A 24,729-nucleotide genomic window follows, 5' to 3' on the forward strand; every position below is an offset into this window, starting at 1 on the left:
GAGCCACCATGCCTGACTTTTTATTGGTTGACATGGGGTCTTGGGAATTGTTTGCCTAGACTGTCCTTGAACTGTGATCCTCATGATCTCTGCCTCCTGTGTGGCATGTACCTAGGGTTACAGGCGTGCCTTTCTCACCTGAAATACACATATTTTTGATTGATTATTTGATACTGAATTCAATACTTATGAATTTTTGACTGAACACAAATGTCTATCTCACTGAAAAAGGTGACAAGTGTTGAATCTGTGCCTCTTTTAAGAGAATGTTGTGTGTTCTGTGAGCTCTGAGCAAATATTAATTAAAGACAGTTACACAGGCCAACACATTTGCAGCAGTCACCAGTGGCATTCTTCTATGTTTTCATCACTGTCTTGGCCCTTCATGTGGTATGGTTATCCTGTTTTCTGCATCATGCTTGAACTCCAGATCATGGGTGTGAGATAACAAACATGCAGGGGGAGGATGCTATGTGATTGTCTAGGCATAATGGTGATTACATACACCTGTCTTTCCTTATGACCTTCCCTTTCATTTTTATCTTGTTTGTTTGTCTACCTTCTTTTCAGGCTCTGTGGCACCATAGGTTGAACACAATAATTCCAAATGCTTTTCTTCACAGGAAGATGTCATGAGCTTAGAAACAGGTTTGCCTTATAGGTAGGTTTTCCTCCCTCTGACGGATGTTTACACACTTGATGTTAGGTTCAAATAAACATGGACTGATATGAAAAGGGAAAAAAGATCAAGCAAAGAATATGTCCAAAAAAGCTTAAGATAGCCATCAAAGATATCCTAACCGAGGAGAAAGGTGGCTCACTCACTTATGACTTGCTTGGAGCCAGGTTCCCAGGGTCTTTGCGGTTTTGGAGGTTCTGGCTTCAGCTACCTTAACTTCTTAGTAAATAAGGCCTCACATTGGTCATGTTGGAAAGTTATATAGATTGATGGTTTGTAAACAAGCCTAAACTTTTCATTTAATTTTTAATTTTTGTCATTTGGAAAGCAAGATTAACTACTTTGGTTTTTCTTGGAGTGTCTTCTCCATGGATGTAATGGCTGCTCCCATAGTGACATAAAGTCCTGGTTAGATGCCCTGATCAAGGAAACACTGCATCTTACACCCTACATCTTTGGAAAGATGTGGATTAGCTTAAAGTATTTAAGATTTGTTTATTAGCTTAAAGTATTTACTCTTAGATTAAACTACTTACAAATAAAAGGTGAACTAAGTGAAATTTACATCTCTGGGAAGAACCAAATTCTGAAATATACTTTTTAACAAAAATAACTTTTACAGCTGAGTGTGGTTATACATGCTTAGAATCCCAACTACTCAGAAGTTGAGACAGGAGAGTCATGAGTTCTGAGTCTGCCCAAAGTTAGTAAGACCCTATCTCAAAAATGTAATAAAAACAAAAAGGCTAGGGCATAACTCAAATGGTAGAGCACTTACCTAGCAAGAGCAAGGCCCTGGGTTCAATGCCCATGACTGAGAAAAAGAAAAAAGTAAAGAAAAAGATTTTTTACTGTATATAAAAAAAAAATCCCTCTCTCAACAATGAAGCTGAGGCCTTGTGACTGATAGATAATACTTTACTTTGTGTGCAGAAAAAGGTGGATAGGAGAAACTGGTATTCTCTTGGGTGGCAATTCCAATTTGTAAGAATCTTTTTGCTTAGAGATCTGAGGCTATGAGACTATGACCTAAGTTGGATAAAAATGGGATTCCAAACCTGTAATATCTTAATAAATATGTCTCAGTGAAAGCAACATTCTGATGGAGCTGAGAACAAAGATCTTCAAAATTGAGGACTGGTTGTTATGAAGATACATATTATTTTTTTTAAATGGCTATTGCTATGGACGATCAAGGGAGGAAGGGGAAGAAGAAGGCAAAGCAGTATGCTTCTGTAATCTGTGTACTCTGGAGACTGAGGCAGGTGTGTCACAAGTTTCAAGGCTAACCTGGGATACAATTGTGAGACCTTGTCTCAAAAAACAAAAGAAAAGAAAAAGGAAAGAAGAAAAGAAGGGATAAAAATCCATATGTCAGATTTTGTCACGTGCCTGCATTCTGTTTATTCAATGCCTTTAAATTTAAAATCTCTATGTTCTTTTTTAGGGTGGTGCTGGACCCAGAACTGTCCTGCATATTAAGCATGACATTCTACACTGAGGTACACCCTAAGCCCCCAAACCTCTATTTTCTAGTTAAGACATAATGCAGAATAGAAGCATCAAAAGAAACCCTCCAACAACACAAAACCAAAATAAAATTTAAAAAATGAAAGAAAAAAAAGAAAAATAACTAAAATCCAAAAATCTTTATGAAATACTGAAAGTCAGGGTGTTTCTTTTTCTGTTTAAAAATACAATTTATCCTTGGAAATTTCTAAGATTTCAGAAGCACAAATATTTTTACATACCAAAAGACTAAAGTATTGATATTGGCACTCGGCCTTTGCTCCTTGTCTTGAGTGGTTTTAATCCTATCCATTCCATTCTGTATTCCTTCCTGCTTTCCTGTTTCCTGACATCACATGTTGAGAATGTGACCACAGGACAATGTGTACAAGTTTTGAGCACGAAGGCTCGAAGGATGTTAAGTTGGATTTAGTTTTCATAAAACAATGACTTTTTTTTTCTTACATTGAAAAATTAGATTCAGCACTGTATGTGTGACCTCTAAGTCATATATATAGTATCTTGGTTGAACAGAAAAGTCTGGAAACTCAATGTCCATTGCATTTTTCCCTTGATACTGCTTTTAAAAAAATTTATTGCAACCATTTTTCAAAATCATAAATTGGATTAGCACATTTTCTTGCCTTAGCATTTTAAGCACAGTGAGCACAATATAATCTTTCTTTAAAGACTTCAGTTCTTATAGTGCCTCCAGCCCCACATCGTTTGGGCTACACTTCCCACCCTCTCTTGCCAGAAAATGAGTGGAGTATACATAGAGCATACCTTAAAAGCTGCTAGAACCATTAAATACAAGGCTGGTTTTCTCGGTTTTGCTGTTTTTCTGAGAAGTAAACTATGGATGGACTTCTTGATCAACCTTCATCAATTAATCCAGCTTAGTTGATATTTTAGAGAATTAAGGTAGTTACTTGGAAAAATATATTTAAATATGATGTTTTCTGTATTTTACTGAATTTCTGCTGAAATGGATTTATAAGAGTGATTCTGGGATACTGGAGTCTTCAGCCCAGAAGTTTTTCTTTTTTTAAAGAAATGAGATCTCTGTTTATCCTCTGGAAAGGTAGAGGAATAGATTAAATCACCTCTGTGGAATTCCTGAAGTACTGTGATTCTAGAAATGTAGCCAACTGAATTTAATTTAAAGAATATTATAATATTCTTCATACACCACCACTTCTTATAAAACTTGAAAAATTATTTTTCCTTGTCTTTTGTTACTATATGCATGAGTAAATTCTTTCAAGGCAACTTTTCCCTATCAGTGTTGTTTTTCTTTGTGATGCAGAGTGAAAATTCTCTAAGACCCAAACTGCTCAAATGCAGGATCTCCATGTGGAAATGCTGTAGAAAATGACTAGCCCATTTGTTACTGAAGTCTACATCCTCTCAGCCCCCTATTTAAAACATGGCTTTATTTAGAATAAAATTCACCATAGCTCACACTAAATGAGAGTCCCAAATGGGTCAGAATGTCTCCTCTTTCTGTTAACATCATTCTGACATATGCAAGCATGTTCATTTTACCAGGCTTCAGTAGAGTAGGAAACTCACTGTAGGGCTGTAGCAAGGCCAGAGCTAGTCAACACAGAATAGTCTTCGATGACCTCCTCTGGGTTCCAGATACTATTCAAATACTGGGAAAACGGTGATGAACAGAACCCAAAAACAAAGCTAACTTTCTAGTAGGGGAAAATTAACCACATAGTGAAAAAAAATCAGTTAATGTCTTAGCCAGATATTGGTTAAGAAGGAGATAGAATACAATACTGTGGTGGAGAGTGAGGGGGGCTTGGAGAGGGGGCAATGGTGGTGTAGGCAGGGAAGGCATGGAAGTCAGCTCTTGCAGGTAGCATTTGCATTGCTACCTGTAAGGAGAAGGAGATGGCCTTGCACAGACATATGAGAAGCAGCAGGAACAGTAAGACTGGAGCTCTTGGGATGGAAAATAACCGGATGTGTCCCACAAACAGGGACAAGACTAGAGGCACTGCCACAGAGTGAAAGGGGCAGAAGGATGGAGGGAAAAGAAGTCAGACAGCAGTGCACAGCCCCTGGAAAAATTCCATGCTGATTGCAATGGGAAGCAGCTGGGATGTTTTGAGCAGGCAGAATGTCTTGATCTAATTAATGCTTAAAAGATTATTGTGCACAGAGGCTAGACTGTGGGGGCAAGAGAGAAGGCAGGAGGTCAGCTGGGACACTGGGAAATAATGATCACTTGAGCTGGTTTGTGGGAGCTCAACATCAATTATCTCTAGCCGAGGAAAATGAAAGAGGATAGTATCAGGAGATAGTTTGTAGGTGGACTAAGCTGCACTTACTGATGCATGGAATGGATGCGTCATTGGAAGAAAGGAAAGAATCAAGGATTGTTTTTGCCTGTTTGACCTGGGATAATGGCTGAAAACTGGAGGTGTGGGAAAGAAACAGATTGTCTTGCTTTCTCACATTAAACATGAGATGTATATTAGATGTATAGGCAAACAATTAGACAAGTATAATTGTAGCTATTACTTATGGGTGACTATGATTTGTTAGATACTGTTCTAAACCCATTTAAGTGCACTAGCTAATTTATGCCCCTCAACTTTAGATGATGCAGGGATTACTGTTATAACTACCAAGATTGTAGTAAATGGTACAGTCTGCAGTCTGAATTAGGCTTAGGGACCTGAGCTGGCTATCCCTGTGCTAGGCTGAGGAAGGAGAAGCAGGTTGGGTTGGAGGGGAGAGGTCTGAGTTACATGTATCCATTTCACAGTCATCAACCTACAGGTGTTTTAAAAACCTTGGGACAGAATGAGATCTTCTAGACTCAGAACACAAACAGGGAAGAAAAAATGGTTAGAGAAGGCTGATCTCATAGAAGGCTCTTGAAGGAGGAACAAAGCCCAGCTGAGTATGGTTAAACAATATTGTGCAAATAGGCTTGGAATCTGCCTAAAATTTATTGAAGTTCAAATATAGGCTATATTTGAATTTGCCCCAAAATATAGATCTATTTTTTTTTTTCGTTTTAGGAAAGGCAATCCTTGTCAGAGGATTTTAAAGAAATGGAAACCAAGGACATGTCAAGTTACACTTTTGTCCGTGGAATACAAATATTTGTAGAGAAAACAATGCGAACACATAAGAAAATCTCTTCCAGATCAGTTCATGCTTACAATTGGAGAATGAGACTTTCTGATGTAGGGTGGAAGGCAATTAAGGGAGAGTTGTCTAAACCCTTATTGAAGTTTCTCAAAGCATATATGAAACTAATTTTTTGTTTATGATAAAGTCATCTCTTGGTCAAGTCTATGGAAGCTTTTGTTTTTCATAGAGTAGACCTCAAAAAATCTAGGATGATATATATCCTATATTCTGCCTTGTAGAAAACAATAATAATAAAACATTCAAAGTTCCATGGAACCTCAGGAACAGTTCATTATATTATGTTATGCAAAGTCTACCATAGGTGCATGACAGTATAAAGAAACAAAATTAATAAACCATTATTTATTAGGCTAAGACATGTACTTATGACTTTATTAAATGAAAACCATCCTGATTGTTTAATAAAAGAATAAATTTTCAATTTGCAGTACAGGGGTTTGAACTCAGGACCTTGTGCTTGCTAAGCAGGTACTCTTCTACTTGAGCCACATCTTCAGGGCCTTTTTGCCTTAGTTTATTTTTCAGGTAGGATCTCCTGCATTTTGCCTGGGACTGGCCTCAGATGTGTGCCGCCATACCCAACTTGTTTTTGAGACAGTGTCTTGCTAACTTGTTGCCTAGGCTGGCCTGAAACCAACATCCTTTCATCTCCACCTTCCACATAGCTAGGATTATGGGTGTGTACCACAATAGTTAATATTTTTATTTATGAAGGTAACATTTTTATATGTTATATTTTAACTAGGATAAGATATGATATTCAGACTCTTTAGATACCCAAAAGACCATCTTTGTTTACCTTCTAAATCTTCCAATAGGAGCTGAAGAAAATTTTTCTATATCTATGGAACATATTTTATTATTTGCTAAAGTTCAGGGAAGAAGAACTTTTAATAAGGTTTATTTTTCTAACATATACCCAGTCTTAAAATGACATTGCTTACTATGAGATAACAATGGTTCATTATTGAGACTGAAGGTAGAATTACAATGGAAGAAATTATAACAGTATGATATGTTTTATGATATTTACTAACCTATCTTAGTATTTCAGACTAGGAAATGTAACAATTCCAGGGGAAAAATTTTTTTAACTCTTAGAAGGAGAGTTAAATCTCTCTCTCCATGAATGAAATTGGCTCATATTTTGTTGCTAAATTTATAGTCACTTAGAACTTACAAAAATAAATTGGTCAAGGTTAAGCAGTTGCATTGGCCCACACAACTACTCCATGTGTTCTGGCATGGAGTCTCTCACATTGGTAGAAAAAGAGGTAGAATGGCAGGAAGAAGGTTGAATACTAGCTGTCACTCGTGAAGGTGCATGCTCTTGGCTTTAACTTCATCCTTACCCATAAAATGAGAAGAGCAGCAGTACTTTCAAGGTTGTTGTGACGAATAATATAAAAAATTTGAAAACACCAGGTAGCATGCCATCCAAATACAAACTGATAATATTGCTATGTAACATTAATGGAAAACAAAATCCAAACATTCAGACTGCTGTCATGTCTGTCGTTTTTTGAATATAGTTAAGATATAGACATAATTGAATAGAAGAAAGTGATTTACTAATAGCTAGTGGAGACCAAAGTAAAAATATAAACAAACTAAAAACAAATCAATTGTCTCTGGCCACAGGCAGAAGGGAGAGTATGTTTTCTTTCCTGGAAGAAAAAAATAGAATGAAGAACTATTAAATACTTGCTTGACAACGCCTTTGGTATAGAACTGAACTCTAGGCTCTTACAAGAACATTTTATCTCTTTATTTTCTGTTATACTGAAGTCAAGATCATGCGGCCCACTATAGGAGGCATACATGAAAGGGTATAGAATATGGATATTGTTTCCATAACACATATTAGATATTGGCAATATGGTTTCTGAGTTCAAGTAATTTCTGATTCAATTAGGATTACTTTCAAATTAAATTACTCACTATCTGCCTCATTTCAGAATAATGAATTACCTAATTTGCAATCGAGAATGAGTTCACTCATAGTTACGTGAAAGAATTGATCCAATATTTTCAAAGGTCATGATGCAGAATAACAATATATTCTTAGAGATTTGTATGTTGTGATTATTTTTATTGCCTTTATTTGATTTGATAATCATATTAGCATTCAAATTGCAAATAGATGGAAAAATAAGGGAACCAGATTCTGAAACCTATCCATGTTTTTCAGTTTTACTGTGGGTATATCACAAAATACAGGAGGATGTGAAAAAAATTAAGACATCTGAATGTCTAAGATACTATTGTGTTACAATATGTACATGTGTAATTGTACCTAAAGAATCCCCTTTCTGTCAGTTCTGGTAAAACAAGATTAGAAATCATACCTTTGCTGACTTTTAACAAAAGTAGATTCAGAGCAGCAAAGAAAAACATAGTATCATGCTAATTAAATTACTAAATTAAGTACAAGTTCCTTAATGACGAAAAGGCAGATCCGTTCTTTCTACTGCTAAGGATCTAAATGCCAAGAAAACAAATATTTTCCCATAATATTAATTATAGATTTTCTTTTGACCAAATGGGCTTCATTCATTCAACCAATATTTATTCATATGTTGGAATAGTACACTACATAATTCAATGTTACTACATAGGCAATATAGCTAGAGGAGCTTAATATCTTGGTTAAATTGACAGTGATCCTCAAAGTTGCTAACACTGCCCTTGCAGATAGTTTGATGCAATAGAACCTGGATAAAACCAAGTTTTGTTCTAATTTGCTTTTGACCTTAAATGAGTCATTTGGCCACTGAGATAATAATCTTATCCAGTCACAGGATGGAGGGAAACCAAGTGAGATAGTATGTGCTTGAAATGGTTAAAAATAATTTAGAGTCACGGTGTCAGGTTTTTAAGAAAATATTATTTTAGTTTAACTGGAAATAATTGTTGGCGCTTCCATTGAGCTCAAATCCTGAAGTTAAAAGCTGGTGTGCTGGGAGCTCTCTGGCTGATTATGTTATGAAAGAAAAAAATCGTATGGCAACTACAGCTATGGAAGAGAGAGATTGTTCTTACTGTACCCAGTCATATGGCACACTATAAAAAGGAAGTTTGGATATCAAACAAATCCATATTTAGTAAGCATTTATTCTGTACTGCTACCTTCTTTTTATGAAGATACAAAGAGGAATAAGCCCTGTTTTCTGACCCTGAGAAACTCAGCTCTGAGAAGTCTGTTTCATGTACCCGTGCATACATCAGCTATACACATGGATGAGCAGAAAATTTACAAGGGTGCATTTAATTCTAACATACCCTGGCTCCACACCCCAATCACAGAAAGCAGTGGTCAATCCAACAGCAGCTTGTAAACTTCAGCTCACACAATGCTGAATAATGGGTTGAAAAACAATAGTCTTTATTATTCGTATGTGGAAATCAAGGAATTCCATAGAAATTAGCAATTGATACAAGCATCTATAATTTTACTTTCATACGCTTTAATTTTTTCAGGCAAAATGTTTATAGGTTAACCAAACAATTAAACCAAATGTGTTCACTTGTTTGTATTTGTCAACTGGAAGTACTTCATAAACAGTGGATATATTTGGCAAGAGGACAGGAAATTTTTATAAGAGCAGAAACTCAAGAAATATTTGCGAGGGCTAGCAGCATGGCTCAAGTGTTAAGAGTACCTGCATAGCAAGTGCAAGACCCTGAGTTCAAAATTAAAAATAAAAAGAAAATAAGTATTTGTAGAATGATTGAGAATGAATCAGTCACTAACTGATGGTTAACTAATGAACCTTTCTCTTTCTTACCAAATAGTTGGTTTAGAAACCAAACTACCTTTGTCACAGAGGTACTGTAAGGTTAAAAGCAAAGAGATAATACGTGTAAGGACAATTTTCAAAGTGGAAATGGCTATACAAAGGAATGAACATCTCAAATGTTAAAGTAAGGAATATCTAAGTCACACAGGACAAGACACAGTGTGTGGCTTTTCTGGCTTCTGGTGGTGATCTTCTAGGGTATTTCCAAAGACAAGGTGATTAAAGTAAGGCAATCAGTAGGTATCAGGCAAACAGCAAGTGCTCAAGAAATACAGCATCACCTTTCTATTCTCTTGTTTTAGGTTATCACTCTTCCCTTTTAGAGAAAAGGGATTCTCTAGAAACCATCAATATCAGACAACAAAGCACAGTTGAATATTTTAGGTATTTTGTTGATGTTTATATGCTGTTTTTAAAGCACATGTCTCTAGCATGATAAACGGTAAAGATGCCCTGTTACTATGTCATTTTTCTTGAAATAAGGCATGGGAATAGTTCTAATCTCCAGAGAAAATTCTGAAGAGTAGGAGATAATTTCTGACTTAAGTTTAAAAGCTCATTTCTTTGTTCTTTTTTGTTGTTGTGCTGGGTGGGGGTACGTTGTAGCATTTACAAAAGTTTGTACAATATATCAAATCTAATTTTACCCCCTCCCCACCATTCTCCTTCATCCCCTCCTCCCCCCATTCCTGGAATAGTTTCAACAGGTATCATTTTTCCATTTTCATATGTGTGTATACAATATTCATCCTCCCATACCCTTTCTCCCATCTCCTCCTCCCTCCCACTGGTACCAATCCCCAAAGACAAGTCCTGTTCCACCCTCCTATTCTCTGATTTTGTAAAAGAAAAACAAATAACTTTTTTTTGTTTGTTTAAGATAGCTACACAGGGAGTTCCCTTTTGAAATTTCCATGTATATATGTATTATAACCAGAATTGGCTCATCTCCTCTAGTGGAAACTATACAAAGCAGGCTTTCTTAATCCAGCACCCTCTTTTGCTGACACCCTACAATTGCATGCCAAATTTATTCCTGCAGATGTGCCTGTTTTCCCTTGGAAAATAATTCCTAGCTTTCATCAAACACACAAAGGGATCTGATTCTCTCCAAAATATATGCATGTATAAAAATTTAATAATGAACCTGTTAAAATTGTTTGAAAAGGGGGATGAAAGAAGATAAGAAAAAAATAGAGTGGCTGAGTTGATCAAAGAACATTGCATGCATGTATGAAAATATCACAAGAAAACTCCTTTGTACAATTAATATATGTTAATAAAAATTTATAAAAGAATTTCTGGTTTAGGAAACCTATAACTACTAAAGCTTATGGTGTGTTTCATTCCTGGCTCAAAGGTTTACATCCATTCTTTTCTTCTTTCATTTAACAAAGATCCAATGTTACTATGTGCTGAGGTCAGGGTTATAGCAGTAAATAAGGCACAAAATCTCCATTGTAATCATTGGAAGATAGAATAAAAGATAAAACTAGGTAGCAACAAAGTGATGAAAGAAAATGGAGACGAGTTGGGTGGGTACGATGGGTTGGGTGGTATGCAATATGAGGTCTCAGACAACTCTGAGATTGACTCTGGTGTGGTGACCCGAGGGCGAGGTGACCTTGAATGTTATGACAAAGCTGTTCATATATCTGAGCGAAGAGCACTCCAGGTACTGTTTGAGTCCTGGTTTCATCTTCATCTTTTTATGCTGACTTTTTGGGATGGGTCCTACTTACTTTTCACTGCTATTTTTTCTTCTATTGTCTCCCTGCTCTCTATTGGCCCAATGGATGTGAATTTCTGCTCTAAATTTCCTCTCCTGGAAAGCAGGAAGAGTTGAGTATTTGATTCCTTGAAATGTTTGATTGTTGTTGTAGTTGCTATCGTCTTATTGTTGTTACAAACTTCATATATTTCCAAGTTCTCCCAAACTCAGTATCTGGCCTAAGCCACAAATTCTCTGATTAATTCATCCACCAAAGGTTCATCAAAATATTTGTTTTTGTTTTGGAAGAGTAAAATCTATCAGAGGTTTACTTATTGGAACGTTAAACTGTCCTCCATGGCTGCATCCAATTGTGTGTGAATTATTTCTGTTCCTCTAAGTGTTTTTTTTTTTTAAACTGGTGTTGAAGTCTCTTGAAATGTAGGCTTCCTCATGTCATGGTTTTGACAAAGTCATATTAATGTTAAGTTACAGGGATATCCAGGATCAAAATTCTACCTTGAGACACAGGCTGGAGGGACACATTGTGTTTAGTAGCATTTGAGAAAAAATAATGAGTGGATTTCACCCAAAGCACTGTTTTTCTTGTTGAAATACTTTGTCTTATAACCACATGACTATACAAAAGAAACTAACAAAAACCAAAGAAGCAAAAAGCAAGGCAAAGCAAAGGGCTCTCAAGAAATTGGAAAGCTTGTTTCACTCCACCATGTACAATAAAACCACTGGCAAGTGTGCAGTCTTTTATTGTCTTCCTCACAACTGAGACCAGTCCAAACATCAGAATGAAAATAGTGACATTCAATGGAGCTTTCGGCATCACTCAGAGCTTTGGGTTTGGGCATGAGTTATGCTTTTAGCACTGAACAGCTCTTGACCTCTAGCGTAGGTGCTAATGAATTACCTGGAAGGTTGTTAAAATGCAGGTAACTAGCCCATGACTAGTTTCTGATTCACTAGGTCTTGGCCCTGGCATTTTTCAAGTTTAAATGTTCCTGGTTGATACTGATGTGACGAACTATATGGCAAGATCTGACCTTCTGGCTAAGAGGATCCCAGATAGTTCCTGATGGGGGAAATGCTACCAGGGCCCCAAGGATGGCACAGCACTGCAATGTGGTAAAGAATCCTTGAAGAAAGCCTTGGAGCTTGGCAGCTGAGGGTAGTGACTCCAGTGAGCAAAGCAGGCAGGCTCATCTTCTTGGTATGAAACTGCTGTGATGCACAGCACTTTTTAAATATTGTGCAGCTCTGAGATTGGAGCCCCAGGGAAGAATAGGCGTCATCAAGGACAGCCAAGCACAGACAGATTACATCTGTACCCAAAATGTAAAGGATGGAAAGTTATCCATCAAATTCTCTAAGTACACATGAATATGAAATTAGCCAAATTGTCAGCAGAGCAATCTTTCAATAAGGAAATGATGAAATAATGAAACTGGTACCTCTTCCACAGCTAGGTAGCATAGGTTAAGTGTCCCTTATCTGAAATGCCTGGGACCAAATTGTTTGAGTTTGGATTTTGAAATCTAATACACACACAGATAGACATTAGACAAAAAGGGAGACAGGGATCTTTGGGATAGGACCCTAGCATAAAGTTAATTTATGTTTCATATATATCTTACACAAATGGCCTGAGGTTAATTTTATACAATATTTTTGGTGTGTCTGTGTTTTGATTGTAACCTATCACATAAGCTCAGGTGTAGAATTTTCCACTTGTGGCATAATTTTTATGTGTGGTACTAAACTTTTGGTACCAAATTGCTTTGTAAAATACCAGTCTGGATATTGCTTGAATGCATCTTTTGCTTTATCCCAACTTCTTTTTTTTGTGTGTGGCAGCACTGGAGTTTGAATTCAGGGCCTCATGCTTGCTAGGCAGGTGCTCTTACTGCTTGAGCCACTCTGCCAGCCCTGAAAGCATCTTTTGAATGTGATTAATATGTGAATTTGTGGGCTTTGAGTAAAGTGATTACCCTCCATAATGTAAGTGAGTGTATCCAGTCAGTTGAAAACTTTAAGAGTAAAGGCTGAGGTTTCCTGGAAGAAGGAATTCTGTCTCAAGACTACAGTATAGAAGTTCTTGAATTTCCAACCTAGTGTGCTACAGAATTTGGATTCAATACTGCAATATCAACTTTTACCTAAATTTCTAACCTGTCCGCCTTAGGGATTGCAGATGTTATAGCCCCAACAATTGCATGAACAGATTCTTTAAAATAAATCTTTCTCTCCCTTTCTCACTGCCCCCCACTCCCTCAATTTGTCCTACTGGTTCTGTTTCCCTGGAGAACTGTATTACAGAACTCTAATATCAATAACAAGACTAGTCAGCTGAAGTTGTTGGGCTTTAGGACTGTTTTTAATGTGATTATGGTGACCCAAACAATAATTTTTTTACTATGAGTACTTGAGAGTGATTTAATTTTCCTATTAATCTCTATTACCCATTAGAAGAAAAACATACTTATTTGCTATGTATTGCTAATATTTCCATGGCACAGGCTTGCTTGTGTTTTCTGTAACTTCCTTTGCTTGGAAGATACAAAGAGAGGTGTATTTATGATTCCTAGTGGTTTGATCAGTTTGAGAGAGATTAGGTTGCCCACACCACTATACTTCTACCATTTAATTCATTTTGTTTGAAACCTTAAGTGTAGATACACCAAGTAATTATTCTGACCAGAAAATGATAGCTCATTGCCTGAGAACACCAAGTACAGGGCTGGCATTTTGCATAACTCCTGCGATTGTGCAACGTGGTGTCCCCAATCGGTTGTAACTGCTAGACAGCAAAAAGCATTGAAGCTTCAGCTCTCTGTATACTTGGAGTAAAATATGCTCATATTAAAGTTATAGATAGGAAATAGATTTGTCATGTATCTATTCCATGCAAGATGCACATGTTTGGTAATACAATCTCATTTGATATGTTAACATGTCAGTAAGGCAGATATTATTTTATTATTTCCATTTTTAAGTAAAAAAAAAGAGGTTAAAGATATTAAATGACCTGGCAGATTCAAACTGTTAGTAAATGAAGAAACAAGAATGTAAGTCATAGGTGATTCCAAAGCCTGCATTCTTTTCCTGCACTAAATTGCTTCTCAGAGAAAGTTGTTTTCATAGTATAGAACATGCTTTTAATGCCTTTTATTCACTTTATAGGTACACCATCCTGGTTTTTTCTCAGAGAGGCAGTTTCTCTAGACATTGGGCTAGAAATAAATCTACAGAAGGTGAGTCTAAGTCAACATTTCACATAGTTTTGAGGTACTTAGGGACCCAAATTTGAAATATTTAGATGCTTCAGTTTCCAGAATGGTAGTAAGTCATTAAGATATTTGATTACTATGATTTTCTTAATAAAACTGGAAAAGATTTCTCAGAGCTTTGAGATTTCTTTTGATCCAATAGTTTTTGAACCTGCATTGCTATCCTACAAATCATTCATTCATTTTTTATTCTTTCAGTCAGTATATACTCAATATTTATAATAAAAGTCTGTATTTAGTGCTGAGGAAAATACAAAGATCAATTAGTTTCTTTTTGCCCTACCTTTAACTTCTTCAATGTAGAGAAGAAGTTGTTAAAAAAAAAAGTGGAAGACAAGTGACAAGTATTTTTTGATTTTTACTGCAAAGCAATGCTAACAGAGAGTAATTGAAAAAAACCGGAAGAAATGGTTACTGATAAAGTAAGATTAACCATGTGAGATTAGCCATTACACCTTTATAGCTATTACATACTGACAATGACTATAACACGAGATAGAGTAGCCTGTTAGGAAAGTAAGTGTGGATAAAATAATTTAGGAAAAATTTCTTTTTCAGAAATGAGAGAAAACCACAGAAGTGAGTTTCGCTTTGCAATCACACATTGTTTACATGTGGTGAAAGAAAAAAAAATCTAATAGTGTGCATCCACTTAACCTAAATTTAGTCAACTTCTAATTATTCAATTATTTCGTCACATTGGATAATTAGTAGATAATGAGAAATAATTGAAAAGTTATTCTGGTAGACTGAGAAAGCAAATAGTAACAGGCAACTGTGATGCTGAAAGGAGACTTTAGAGCCACCCCCTCATCCCTTATTTTGCAAATGAGGAGAGTAATAGGCAGGGAGGAGCCACATTTGCCTATCTGTGGTGTACTTTGCTGGTGGAAGAACTTGAGATAGAACTTGGAAGAAGCTTTAAAGGATGGAACTCATAGCTTGTTTTCCCTTCCTTAATATTATCAAATGTTGTGCTTGAAATGTCCGGAGTTACTGTAAAAACAAATAGAGAATTACAGAGAGTGTTGACTCAGTTCTGCTAGAGTGAAAGCAAAAAGTTAAGGAAACTCATCTCCTTGCAGCAGTAGTTCAAGGTTACCTTGGAGAGTGAAGGAGAGAAGGAACCAGGAGATAGTCCAGTTGGGATGCTATTAAATCTCTTTGAAGAGAAAATCTGCATTTGTGGTTAGTTGGAGGTTAACTGAATAAGTTTTTCATTCACACTTTCAATCTTAGTGATTATTTATGGTAAAAATAAAAGGTTTTAGTTTTATCCCAGAAAAGAAGACTCAAATCTTTGATGGTGATGGTTAAGATGTTATTCGTAGAAATAGTACAGAACCATGCAATCCTATCATTAGGAATTTGTGCACTGTGCATTTGCTATTTATAATATAAGCTGGATATCTTTCAATACATTAGGAATGGCTTTACAAGAATCTCAGTCATGAGAAAAGCTCTTCAGAAATTATATCTTGAGTTTTGCACTTTGGGGTTCTATGGTGTTACTCTTGGAGATTATTATGTCTCTAAAACATGGCTAAATTTTGAGTATATTTAATTTTTATATGAAGGGATTCTCAGAGTCTTAGAAGTTTTCTCAATTCAGCTACAGTTATTTCAAGACTCCTGGTTTGGAGAAAAGGACAATTGTTCACAATCATAATCTAACATTTTTTAATTAGCAGCAGGAATGGCATGTCATCTAGTTTGAATTTATGGTCTGACTATTCACTTTCAACTCTGCACTTCAGAACTGTGAAATCATTTTCTCATAGACAATAAGACACATGGCAGCTGAACTGCCAACACTGTTTACAAAATCCTTTTCAAATATACTTAAAGTTTATCTGTTTCCCAAGTGCTTTGTAACATGAGCCACAGGTACCACAAGAATGGATGTCCATGTGCTTACCATCCCTGTCATGTAATGTAGGATTTGCTGGCCTTCCATCTCTAGGCCATGTCTAGGATATAGGCAGGAGGGAAGTGACAAGAGGTCAGACTGATCTTGCCAATGGAATCCCTCATTTCACATTCTCCCCTTCATGTCATCTCCCCAAGCCATTGGTTTTCTTGTTTTCCTTTTCCCACTGCAGCAGATACTATAAAAAAGATTTTATCTCCTCTTGGGTCAAAAACAGAAAGAAGCATGAAAAACCAAAGTATACTGCCTTTGCTATTTTTTGAGCCTTTTAGAAAAACAGTCTTTTGGATCTATTCCTCTTTCTTGCTTTACAAGAAAACAAAAACTACATTTCAATAATAGTAGTGATGAAGAAAGCTTTATCTATGTCCTAACCATGTCATTGCTGGAACTTAGTGATGTGCAGGTGTTTTGAGACAGAGAACAGAGGACTGGACACATTTGACATGGCAGTGCCAGGGACAGGGCATGAAGACAGGACATGTGTGGGGATTTAATCTCTGCTCTATAATATATAGCCCTCTCTAGACCACCCTTATTGTGTGGATTTAACTCTTAGTTAAATTAGTTTCAGGGCTACAGGTTAGTCCCAGGTACCAGAAGGTGAAGAAAAAGGAAAAAAGTGGCTGGAGTAATGCCATGGCTACTTCTAGGAGGTCTGAGTTGTGAAAAATTAGAAATTTAAGAAAGCCACATTCCCTCTCCTATATGGCACAGAAACATGAGATGCTCATTCCAGTACAGGAGGTATGTATGGATATGGTGCTTTCTTTAAGAATACAAAATAGAACCTTCTAATCCTCCAGGGAGAAGGATGCAAGAAAAAAGTATTTCCTAGAGAAGATTCTAATTGCAGGGATAGCATGTAAACGAGAGGAAAAGGGTATGATTTAAGGCAAGGAGGTAGGAGATTGCATGACATCATAGCACATGGTTTGAGGGGTGGGCACAAGCAGTTTCATGTTGCTGGAGCTTGAAGTTCATTCTGTGAAACCAGACTAGAAACACAGACAATACCAGAACAGTCAGTGCTGTGAGCCACACCAAGGAAGCTGAATTTTATCCTCTAGAGCTACTAAACTTTAAGCAGATGTGATAATGAGATTTGCATTTTGAATGCATGAACTGGGAAGTATGTTGGAAGTAGACTTAAGCATGAATCACTGGACAGGAAAACAGGTGGCTGTTGCATGATCCTCTAAGAAAGATGATAGAGAATTTACAAAGACTATTGCTAGAGTATTGACAGTACAAATGGAGGGTGTGGTTTCAGATTAAAAAATATTTGGGTATTTCTAGTCAAATATGATGGAATAAACATGCTCACCTATGATAGAGTCCTCTCAACAACATATTGCATGTATAGTGAAAACGGAAGAAAAAGAACACAGAAGAAAAAAAATGAAAGCAAGTTGACAGGAACCCGTAATGACATTTTTACTCTGGGAAGTAGATGAATTGTTGGTTGCTACATTATGGGCTGTAGAAAGCGGTATTCTCATCCTTCTTGGGAAAAGTCAGTAAGAGGAAGGCAGATTTATTGAGCTAAAAAGCCTGAAAATGCTCAGGAACTGGAAGCAACAGTTACTCTGGAAAGTAGAGATGGGCACATGGGTATAACTTCACTTGCAGCAATTTGGTTCTCAAATCCCCAACCCCATGCTGGGCAGCCAGTCAGCTTCCTGTTGGCCACTTCAGGAAGAGGACAGAGTTGGTTAACTTTCTGGAGAGATCAACAGGCAGCAGTGGACCCAAGAATGTTGGGCTGAGGTACAACAGGGAAAATAGCACGTGAAAGTTTACACACTCCTTGAATTACTTACTGTCAAATATTACCTACCTTGTTACTAGAAGTATTCCTTTGTGAAATGTAGCTTTAAGACACAAAATTTAAAAAGACAAAAACAAACTGACAAAAAAATATGGTGGGTTAGTAGATCAATTATAACAATGTATTGAAAGAAGTTCTACAGCGCTGGCAAAGAGTGTGGAAATGAATTAGTGAAAGGAATATACAAAATAAGCTCCCTTACCCTTACAGAGGAGGTAACAAGGGGAAAACAAAAGGTTGTTTAAAGTAAGGGAACATAATCAAATTTTAATAGTTTGGTAATGTGTGTGTGGGAGAGAGAGACAGAGAGAGAGAGAGAGACAGAGACAGAGAGAGACAGAAAGAGAGAGAGAAAGAGAGAGAGAGAGAGAAGAGCTCTAAATCATTTTCATAGCTAAATATAGTGAAAACAAAAAAGAAGTACCAGTGAAGCCATACTATTTAGAATTATGGAAGTAGCAAAAAAGACCTGAAAGTGATTGCTTTGGGGAGAATTCGGGAGAGGGTGAGATGCAGTAGAAAGAAGCCTGTTAATTGTTGCTATATTCAGTCTTACTACTTTGTCTATTAAACATAAGCATGCATTTTGTTCATACAAATAAAAAATAAATGTTCCAAAAGGAGATTAGGCAAAATCACTGGGTTTGATGTTGACAGGGTTTTGTGAGGCAAGGAAGGTAGGAAACCCAAACAACTGTTAGTTTTCTGAGAGAAAGATTAGATTAGGCAAAGTGAAGCAGATTGTAGGAAAGGAGCAGGCATTTGGTAGTAAGAGATGTGAGGAGAGAAAAGGAGATTCATCATATTTTAGAAATTCTGAATATGATATGGCCTTTGGATGATGGGCTGTAAGTGCCTCAGGACTCTACGTGTCTTCTTTGCCTCTCTTATGTTTGCTGACTTTAATCTTAGAGACCAGCTTCTCCATGCAATGAGGCATAGCAGGAATTATATCCTTTAGCCAACTAAAGTTATGTGTCTTGTTTGACAGGTCTGAAAAATTCTGGAGCTATTATTGTAATTCAAGCCAGGTCATATGTTCTCTGTGGCCAGAGGCTGGATCTGTTTCTGGAAGAAAGTATATAGAAGACAAGAATACAACATAGCACATCTGTACTTTTTCTTTAAAAATTTATTCCTTTCCTTTAAGGCTCACCTCACAGTGTGACCTGATGGTAGATTTTATAACTTCATCAACCTGAATTCATTTAATTTTTATTGAGGCACCACTGCTGTATCACTCACCCTTTATTACTTATGGTTCTTGGTTGAATTTTTTTCACATTTCAGTCAGGAGTTTGAGATTGCTATGGTTTGAATAAATGCCCCCCCCCCACAAATGCCCAGGAATTAAAGGCTTTGTGGAGCTATTGGGAAGTGGTGGACCCTTTAGAAGGTGGGGCCTAGTGGAAGGAAGATAGCTCATTGTAAGCATGTCCTTAAAGGGGACATTGAGACCTCCTATGCCTTGCTCACCAGGTGATCATGAGTTGAGTAGCCTCCTTTGTGATGCAGTCTGAGCAGTGATGCACTGCCTTGGGACAGGCCCCAAAATAATGGGGGCAACAGACCATGGACTAAAATCTCCAAAACTGTAAATATTTTGTCATAGCAATAGAAAGTTAATTCACAAATTCTCTCAAGAATTTTTTTTTCAACTTCTTGTGAAGAATTTCTTCTGAGTCAGAGGAGAAAATATGCTTGCATTCATGTACCTATAAAGGATTTTGTAATCTTTTACTGCGTGTTGTCTTAAAACAGCAAGATCTCTCCTCAAGTACTTTCTGATTCTTAATGCTCTTCACTATGGGTCAGTGACATAGTTCTGATTTATCTGAAGGTGGCTGAAAGTGAAATAAGCTAAAGGGTTCCTTCTGTCTGTTCCCCAGATGTATGTTTCTGTTTGTCAGCCCTCCAGACACAGACCTTCAAACATGATGTTTTTGTCACATGAAAATTCAATTCCTACACCTTTGCTTGGCTAATTCCTCTTGATTAATTTTCCTTCATTTGACGTAGTTACTGGTGTCTTACGTAGGCCAATCTCCTTCCAGGCTTTGCTAACATGAGGCTTTTTCTAGGAAGCCTTTCCTGGCCCCAGAAACAAGTTAGACACTCTTGCTATACACCCGCAGCAACCTGGACTTCTCCTATCACAGCTGGTGACACACTATTACCTGAAACATTTGGTAGTGTTATTGTCTTCCAGGCTTGATTTTGAGTTTAGTGAAAGCAGAGAATGGGCCTATGTTACTTGTTTTTGTGTATTTTCAGGATATTTTGTGTATTTTCATGGTATTTGGCATCAGGTAGGTGCTGAAAAGGGTTATATTGAGTGAATGGCAAAATAAGAACCGGGAATTTTTAAATTTTTTTAAAAGGAAGTAACATATAAATAGAACCTCCTTAGGACTTAAAACATTGAACTGAGTTTGTTTGGTTTAAAATTAATTTATACACTATGCTCATTAGACCATTTTATTACCTTTTTGAATACTGCTAATACTCACTGGCAAAGTTCAGGTATGCATGTGGAAGGTGAAAAAGTTTTAGATCAATAGATATTCTCATTTCGAATGAAATGATAAGACCTCATTGGGAGCGAGTTGTATTTATCATCATACAAACAACATATACCTCAACTTCTAGAGCTCAGTAATAACCATAAAGAGCTAATAGTACAAATGTTCTAAATATTGTAATTGCATTTTAATAGACTTTGTCACTTGAGCTTGATAGACTTTAAAAGTTAATCCCTACATCAAATAATCAAGTTCTTGTGATCTGTATTCATCAGCTCAGGCTGTCATAATAAAATGCCATGGACAAGGTGACTTAAACAACAGAAATTTCTTTCCCACAGATCTGGAGGCAGGAAAAGTCCAGGGTCAAGATCTGGCAAGGTTCACTTTCCAGGGAGAGCCCAATCTCTAGCTCACAGAATACCACCTCTGTCTGAGACCTCACATGGTCTTTCCTGTGTGCATACTCAGAGACAGAGGGACTCTGATATCTCTTTCGATGAGCACCAACCCTATCAGATGAGGGTCTCATCCTATGATCTTATTTAACCTTAATAATTCCATACTTCAAATTCATTCACTGGGGAGAGAGGAATAAGAGCATCAGTATCTGAATGGGAAGGAAGAAACAATTTACTCCATTGCATCATTATTCTAGAATAACCTTTTAGGAACTCAAGTGGAAGCCCTGGAAAGTATTCTGTTGGTATTTGTAACACAAAGTAGTATTGATTAATTTAAAAAATTGTATTTTTAAAATGTTCATGTAAGGACTTTTATGCTGATGCAAGGCGAGTTGTTTCTCTGGAGTTTGGAATAATAGTGACTGACTTGGCATTATCTTTACAGGAACTGATATCATCTGGCCAGATTTCTTACAAACATTTCCTCATGAACTTTTAATGTAATCTTATTTAAACTTTTAGACCTGGTCATGAACTCAGAAATTGTCCAGTCCAACTCCCCTATTAAAAATGAGGCAATTCAGTCTCAAAGAGCTTGAGTTGCTCAAATTCCTTAGCAATCTATTCAAAGTGTTTCACAATTTGCCTCATTTAAAAAAATTTTTAACCAAATTGTCTTTCCTTCCCTGGCACCATATATTTTCACCATGCCAAATTACTTGTCAGTTATCTTTCAAGGTCATGACTAAAGCCTCTATAGCCATTTCTGCCCATCCACTGCCAAATATAACCAATTATTCCTGTCTCCTTGTTTCTTTAGCATTTTTCCAAATGCTCAAATGACACTTCTCAAATTATATAATAGTAAGTTGTGTTAGTATACATTCTGTATTAAATTCAAACATTTTTGAAGTTAGCCACTTGGCTATACTTATTGACAGTTACTGGTGTTGGTTCACATTATATATGGTTTTATCAATGATTTTTCAAATAGGAACCTGGGTCTTCTGACTTCCTGATCAGTTTCTTTCACTCCAAGACCACACTTGACCCTTAAGATGCTGGTTTTAGAGTTCCAAAAGATCTTCTGGGGTAAAGGATTCATGAGCATAAGTCAGATAAGCCTTATAAAAGTCCTTCTTTGGGCTAGAGATTACATCTGTATTCACTGGCCTGATATCTACAAGTTTCAAATATACCATGCCAGAAAAACTGGCTTATTTGTTATTTGGTAAATTTGCCCCAACCATTCAGCACCAAAAGTGAAGTTTGACTTTTTATTGTTATGACACTGGCTTGCAAAAGAACTATGCAAGGCTTGAGCATGGTCACGTTGTAGGATGCTTTACAGAGAAATCACTGATGACCCAAACAGATTAAAGGTCATGAAGGTAAGCCTGGGGCAATTGTTCTCTGAACTCTGGCACATTCTTACTGGGTTCTGCTGTTTTATTGCTTTTGGACCTTTGTTTATGGTTTGGAAAGAATTGTGAAATTCTGAATAAAGTTACAAGAAGACAGACTGATTCTCCTTTCAGGAGTCAATCTTAATTCTTTTCATTTTCAGAATTTTCCTTCTTTTCTTTATTCATTTATTCATATGTGCATACATTTGACAATCATAATGGCTGAGATACACTTGTAATAGATGCATTGGTGTCTTATGAAAATATAGAGCATGATAAATAAACATCTATTTTTCTCAATGCTGTATGAATATCTAGAATTAGTAACATATTAGAAAATTTACAATTTCATGAACACATGAAAAATTTGGAAGTAACAAGAAAAGTGCTATTTGATTACAAAAAAAATTAAATTCTTCTTATGTACATTTTATGAAAATACCTGTATATATGTTCTCACAAATCAGTATATTCATTTATTTTATTTTAAATTGTCAGATAAAATTAGATATTGTCTTAAAAGAGATGAACACTTACTGAAACTCTCAGAAACTTGAAAGGCTAATCTTATTGTAACATTTTTCTTTATAGCAAATATTATCCTCTTCACCTTAAGTTATTTTTTGAACAAATAGTTGTAAGGCAGAGATGCTAAAATACTAATTCAATGAAACCAGCATTATCAGAAAAGTCTCTTTTCCATTCTATACATATATGAACACATGATTAGTGGATGATTTTATTTATAATAAACAACCAGAAGACTTTATGAGAGCTCTAATTTGACTTTGATCTCAAAGTATCTATTTTGTTACCTCCAAATTTGTGAGACTGCAAAGGGCACAGTATATGTTATCTGGGTAGAAGAATGGAGGTTGTGGGGGGTGTCCGATTTTCACTTAGTCTCTAAAGTTCTTGATTATTCTGGCTAAGTATTCTTTTCTTTCCTGCTTGCTTATCAGGAGAATCTATCAATATTCTGCCTCCTATGCTTTCTTCTGATGTAGAATAAGTAAAAGAAAATATAACAAGAGCTTTTCACTTTAAAAAATATTTTTAAAATGCTCTTCCATTTTATCTGTTAAAGTTTCTCTTTCCCAAATAACTCTACTACAAAGCACAGGGTTACAGTACAACATACACATAAACATAAATGCGACATAAACTTCCTGTAAGAGAAAAGCCAGATACAAACACTAACACAGAGAGGGGAAAGAAAAGAAGTTGTGAGTGGAAAAGATTTCCCTTCCACCCTCTGCCCCAGGATGGTTATTTCCTTTCTTTTTCTTTTTTTTTCTTTAGGGATGTACTGATGGGAATGTTATTAAAATTAACTGTGTTTTGCATTACAAGTTTGTGAGTGCCTGAAGGAAGATATTTGTTTGCAAAATTATTTGAGAAGTTATTCCTATTTTATCATACAAAAGCAAAAAATAGCTACAAATTATCTTCTTTACACAGTATTTTTTCACTGTTTTCTCCACTCCCTGGTAAAACTAGCTTCATAAGCTGATTGGGAATTTTGTATTGGTTTATTTTGTATCCTCAACTAATTGGCTTTATTGGGTAATGTTATACACAGGTAATGCTAGACAAATCTGGACAAATGAGTCTTACTTCATAGACTTGGGACTGAAATTATAAATAAAAATGACCCAGTTCTGCCTGGCTGTATGCACCTGCAGCTTGGCTTGAAGTCTGTGGGAATCTTGAGATCAGATAGAGTGAAGTTTGCTCTGAGTAAAACAGAGCTCCATCTAATGAAAGATCAGAAGGAAACCTCAGCAAATCTAGTGATGTTGAAGTTTGTCTCTAACAGCAATCCAAAATCTGTTTCTGTGACATCCAAGAGTTCTCCCAATTATCCAAGGACTTTTGCAAAATTCTGTATGGAATTCTGAAAATATTCTTAACTGTTCATTGCCAAAACACGATATAAAGTAAAATAAAAATATGAACCACGGAATTATTTTAGGAGAGAATTATTTTAGGACAGAATCATAAAATTAATAACTTTGTTATTCAGGTCTTTATGGAATGAATAAACAGAAATATTTCAGATGTATTTACACTGAACAGAATTGAGCAGGAATGGAACAATCACTAATTAACAGATTTATAAAGAGCTATCACACTAACATTTTAAGGTATGCTAGATTCTTTGTTGGAGTATTTAGAAAATAGAAAACAGTCTCTTAGAACTGTGTGGGGTGGGGGGCGGGGCACGGATTCTTTCTTTGAGTGAACCCACAGGAGACAGAGCAGCTGAGTTCAAACAAGCTGGCTTGCCATGAATAATTTATTTCTGCTTCTATAAAGTGAAGATAATAATATCCACCATATTATTTTGAGAATTAAATGAGATAATGCACATTAAACACCCTGTAATAGCCTTGAACAGAGTGAATGCTCCGTGGACTTGTGTGTATACCAGAATCACTTAGGGTGATTTTGC

General features: G+C 36.3%; 1 protein-coding gene across 7 annotated transcripts in view; it reads right to left on the reverse strand.

The window, feature by feature from the left end:
• Positions 1–24,729, reverse strand: part of Dlc1 (DLC1 Rho GTPase activating protein) — a 359,328-nt gene that overhangs the window by 194,216 nt on the left and 140,383 nt on the right. The gene's annotated exons all lie outside the window — the stretch shown is intronic.

Source organism: Castor canadensis, chromosome 14 (genome assembly GCF_047511655.1).
Source record: "Castor canadensis chromosome 14, mCasCan1.hap1v2, whole genome shotgun sequence".
Lineage (NCBI taxonomy): Eukaryota > Metazoa > Chordata > Mammalia > Rodentia > Castoridae > Castor > Castor canadensis.